The following is a 5,218-nucleotide window of genomic DNA, read 5'->3' as shown; positions in this document are numbered from 1 at the left end:
CCGATTGGCGGAGGCATTTCCCTCCCCGCCAATCAGGAGCAGGCAGGAGGAAAGCTTGCCCTCCCTGACCTAGGGGCGAGCGTACAAAGGGGCTATGAGAGAGACTGAGTCCTATTGGTCCATTGTCCATAGGGGCGGAGCCTCCACCGGGTGGGCGGGGGCGGAAAAGAGCTGGTGGAGCTGGGAGAGGAGCAGGTGCCCCGGACCCGCCATCAAGAGGCAGCTTATGGAGGGGGCGGCGCCCTGAAGACCCAGACGGCCCGCTGTTCGCGAGCACAGTGTAGTTGTCTTTCTATACGAGCTGGGGGGTGCTGCCCTGCCCACCGGGCGTGGTCAACACTTGGGCTGCAGTTGGGGACCTAGGACCCCTCTGCAGGCCCGGGGGTGTGTCAGGCTGTGGGGAGTGACGTCCCGAGCCACGTGGGTGTGCTGGTCACTCGCCGGTGACCCGCGGGTGGGGCAGCGGCCGGGCTTGCACGTTTCCGTTCCTTCCCTTAGGACGCCATTCGGGGGGCAGAAGTTCAGGTCTGTAGCCAGCTCCGGTGTGTCCATAAGGCGTCATTTGGGGGGCGGCGGGCAGCGGGGTCGGTTTGTCTCTGCCCGCGGTCCTCCCTTAAGACGTCATTCGGATCCGCAGCGGGGGGGCCGGAGGGCCCCCGCAGTCCTCCCTGACGGTGTCATTTGTGGGGGGCAGCGGCAAGGTCCATAGGCCCCCGCTGTCCTCCCTTAAGATGCCATTGAGGTCGGCAGTGGGTACGGTCCGAGCCTCTGTAGTTCTCCCTTAAGGCGCCTTTAGGCGGGGGACGTGGGCCAGGTCCGTAGGGCTTGGCCCGCAGCCCCCACTTAAGGCGTCATTTGGGGCTGCAGCAGGCAAGGGCCGGGAGGTCGCCGCTGTCTGCTCTCGGGGTCATCTTGCCGAGCTGCGGTGTGGTGCTGCCTAGCTGTGTGGGCGGTCAAGCACTGATGGTCACTTGAGGGGGCTTGTGCCCTCTCAGGGCCATCGGGAAGCATGAGACGAATGGAATTGATGGGGCCGGCACTTCCTTGGCGCCTGGCATCTTTCACCTCCAAACTCATCCTACCCCCACTTCACTCTTCCTCCTCTCTCCTGTCCTGTCATTTCATGTCCAAGTTTCCCCGTCCGCTGCCCCTTTCATTTCTGCAGCGGTTCCCTTCTGACCGCTGTGTGCCGAGTGCCTCCGAGCTGGTCACCCAGGATGCTGAATCCCTTGCTGAAAAGGCATTAGTGGCAGACGTCGCTTGACTTGGCTTTCCAGGAGTCAAGTGTCGGAGATTGGACTGGCCACCTGAGGCTGCAGCCCCAAATCCCATGAAACTGGTCCCCTTTGGGGGGTCTGTGCACGTCGTCCCCGGAAGCTCAAGCAGACGAGATGGCAGACAAGTAGGAGCGAGCTCACTGGGAGGGAAGAAAACCAGGCCAGAGTAACAGGAGGCAAAGGTAAGACAATTTCAACACAAGACGTGTCCACTCCTTGGGCTCCACCACTAAATGGTGGACCCTGGGATTCCTGAGCCTCGGGGGCTTGGGATGGTGGGGTTTCCTGTGTCCCTGGTCTGGGAGGGGGGTCCAGGTTTCCTGCCTTTATTACTGCTCATCTGAGGCTACGTTGTGAGGTTGGCTAGAGGTATTGCCCATGTGTTACGGCGAAAGTGGCAGGTTTCTGGAGGATGGTAAGTGTATTAGAAGTTCAAGCTGCTGGATGTGTACTCTAACTGTTGACTTACAGCCGGTCTCGGTCTCTGTTCTTCGAGATGCCAGAAGAACTGGAAGGAGAAGCGGATGGGGAAGCAGCGGGGAAGAGATGAGGTAGGAGAAAAGCCATTCAGAGAAACGGGGTGAGAAGGAAAGGGACTCTGGACAGAGTGACCTCCCTGCCTTTAGGTCTTGGTCATGTTTTACCCAAATTTTGGCTGCGTGAGCCTTTGGGCGAGCTCTCTGTAACTCAGAAATGGGTCTCTGCCCTTGAAGCTGTTGCACTTCTGCAGCAGTCAGGTGAAAGGGGGACAACCCTGTTAGCAAGGTGTGTATCACCACCACTTGGATTATAAAACGCATGAATCTGGTTGGTGGTCTTGTGCAGTGCAGCCACCCTGTAATCGGGGTCCAGGCCAGCTGTCAGACCTGGCTGCCAATGGCACAGCCTTCTGTAAGCAAGATGCGTGCTGCCTCCTAACACACTAGGACAGGCGATATGAACGTGTGTAGCACTGGATGTCCTGTAATTAGGAGACCAAGTCCACTGCTATTGCCAGCCAGTCAAAGAGGTGCCCCTGTAAGCAGGGTGGGCATAGCCTTCTTCCACTGGCCTAAGCGAGATGGGGCAGTCTGCCATGTTGTGCAGCAGGACAGCCTTGCAGACAGGAGCTGAGTCTCGTAGGTGGCAGCAAACTCTTCAGAACCTGGAGCCTGATGAGCTTCCCGTGGCTGGTTTGAAGCCTGTGGCCTCCTCACCATTTCCTATGTCCAGGCACCCGTCCTTCATCCTGCATCTATGCCTGGTACTCCATGTCCAGACCCCTGAGCTTCCCTGTAACAGGGGTGCGAGCCCCATGCATCCTCTGGGACGGCTAGGTTCTGCAGAGCAGTCCACCACCCTGTAAGCAGGGTCCAGGTCTCCATGTGCCTCTGAGGACAGCTCTGTCCTTTGGCTGGCTGTGGGCCCCCCCTGTAAGCAGGGCTCTGGGCCTGGCTCTTTTGGCCCCTGTGGCCAGTCTGGCTGGTCAGGCAGTCCGTGTCCTGTAACGAGGGTGCTAGTCTCTGCCGTCTTGTCCCCTGGGAATGGAGGAGGATTTTCTAGTGTAAGGCTCGAGGTCAAGCACTTTGCAGCATGATGTTCCCTTCTGGCCTGGGAACACTTTTTCCCTTGTCAGAGTGTGGCGAGCGAGAGAGAGGAGCGCCTGGGAATGAAAGCACTTGTTATTTTCTTCTTGTTGTTAAAACCGCTGCAGCGTACTTTATTTTCTTCCCAGCGCTGGAAGAGGGGCAAGATGCATCCTCGTAGCCTTCTCCTCCCACCTCCATACCTAGGAGGATAAGCACCAGTATAGATGTCCGGGTTTTTTGGCCTCAGGGAGCGTTAGGGCCCCCACCTCTAATACTTAGGGGCACATGGCCTCCCTGTATCTCAGGGGACAGGTCTTAGCCCCCTCATTTTGGGTTCTCTTGGCCTTTGGTAGCTCACATGCATGATTATGGCTCTCCTCCTTGAGGGTGGGCTCTGTATTCCTTGCCCGAGGCCCTGGAGACGAGTGCCCTGGCACTTGGCCAGCTGTTCTTCTGCGCCTCTGCCCCCGGCCTGCAGCCTGTAAGCAGGGTCCAGGGCCCCTTGATTCTCCGGGGCGGGTCTCGTTCCACTTGGTGAGGCTGGCCAGAGACAATGCCCGCAGACTACAGGGAACATTGTCGGCTTCTGGAGGACGCTGAGCGCGCTGGGACCCCGAGGATTATCGACCTTCCTGTAACTCAGGGCCAGGTCTCTGCTCCTCTGTGCTGCTGCTCCTGGCACTATGAGATGCGCCCCCTGCACCCTGTAAACAGGGCTGCACCCCCACCCGCTCTAACCTTGGGGCAGAAGGCCTCCTTTAGCCCATTTGGCTATGCAGGTTTGTGAGTCCGTTAAGCCCAGCTGTGGTCCTGCCCCCCTTGCCTACTTAATGTAATGTCCGCAGACTTTCAGTCAGTTCTACCCATGTCATCCCTGAGGGGCTGCTCATTTGAGGGGGAGCCAAACCCATTTTCTCAGTGCCATAACATAATTGATTTTAATATATGTTTATTTCTAAAAAGAAATTACTTTTTCAAATGTATTACTTATTTTAAATATTGGGGGAAATGTAGCACATTTCCAGGGCATTTGGCTGGACTGAGGGAATGCATATTTTTTAACCATAGAAACAAAAATGCATGTGACTGAGTAGAGGCTTCTGATTCATGTAGCATATATGATACACATCTACTCTTGCTTTTGGTTGGTTCACACCAGGTTAGCTGTTGAGCCATCTCTTTTCAAGAGAGAAACCTCCAACCGCAGCAGAGAGCCCCGCAGGCCCCGCGCCCTGGGCAACGCAGTCTCCCGCACCACCCGCCGTGGTCGCCACAACAGCTGTCGCAGCGCTCCGGGGCCGCCCGCCGGTCCGCGTGGGCTCCGCGCGCCGCGCACAGACACACAGCTGACGTCATGGGCGTCCAGCCTGAGTATGAAGGCAAATCCGGCTCCGTGCTGCCCTCCGGTGGTGCGCTCCGAGCACTGCAGCCCCGAGCAGCGGCGCACAGGAGGGAAGACGAACCCGCTGTTCCGTGCGGCCCTCCGGTGGTCCCGTCGGGGCATCTCCGCTCGGTGTGAAATAGTATAAAACTGAGAACAGGGAGCTGAAGTGAAGGTATTATTGGTTTCCTGCTTGCTTTGGAAAACTTACATTGTACAGAAATGTATCCAGTACGGCTGTGTGTGTATACCGATATGCAGATGTGTGTGTGTGTAATACACACCATCATTAAAACAATTATCTCTCCCTCTGTCTCTGTCCATGGCGATAGTGATGTAGGTGTAAAACTCTCAGCCTTGCACAGCACCGCACACGAGTGTGTGTCGTTAGTGCGGGTATCACACGTGTCATGGGGCAGCCGCACTCAGCATGCAGGAAACCCGGCTCAGTGCTGCCCTCGTGTGGTGCGCTCCCAGCACTGCAGCCACGACGAGCAGCGCAGAGGGAGACGACCTCGCTGCTCGGTGCTGCCCTCCGGTGGTCCCGTGTATGAAAGGAATGCCTCAGTGCTGCCCTCCTGTGGGTCGCGCTCCGCATTGCAGCCAGGAGAGGAGGGCGGAGAAGAAGGGAAAGGGGCGGGGCCGCCGGCGCGTTTCTACCGGGGCTTCGCGGCCCGGGGACCCTGGCACGTCACAAAACGGGCCCAGTGCCGCGGTCCGGAGCTCCGCGCTGGGCACGGCAGCCAGGAAATTCTGCCGGAGAAATAAAACAAGGCCCTGTGCCGTCATGCCATGCCATGCCGTGCCGCGCCGTGCCGTGCCGTGCTGCACAGCGGCATTGCAGCCGGGAGACAAGGGCCCAGAGAGAAGCAAGCAGGTCGGAGCGGTCGAGCTGTGGCTCTGGCAGCACGTTGCAGCCGGGCGGGAAAGGCGGAGAGCGCGGAGGAAAAAAGTCCTCGCTCGCTCGCTCGCTCGCTCGGGGCGTCACTAGA

General features: G+C 58.4%; 1 long non-coding RNA gene across 1 annotated transcript in view; it reads left to right on the top strand.

The window, feature by feature from the left end:
* Window positions 1-4,615, top strand: part of LOC112548015 — a 6,308-nt gene extending 1,693 nt beyond the window's left edge. The window contains exons 3-5 of the long non-coding RNA XR_003091824.1: window positions 1,166-1,459; window positions 1,749-1,828; window positions 4,005-4,615. This is a non-coding gene — a long non-coding RNA (uncharacterized LOC112548015). The remainder of the gene's footprint in view (window positions 1-1,165; window positions 1,460-1,748; window positions 1,829-4,004) is intronic.
* Window positions 4,616-5,218: the final 603 nt, after the last annotated feature.

Source organism: Alligator sinensis, unplaced genomic scaffold (genome assembly GCF_000455745.1).
Source record: "Alligator sinensis unplaced genomic scaffold, ASM45574v1 scaffold1450_1, whole genome shotgun sequence".
Classification (NCBI taxonomy): domain Eukaryota; kingdom Metazoa; phylum Chordata; order Crocodylia; family Alligatoridae; genus Alligator; species Alligator sinensis.
The sequence above is the reverse complement of the archived record's forward strand: the minus strand, read 5'-3'. Positions and strand labels throughout refer to the sequence as shown.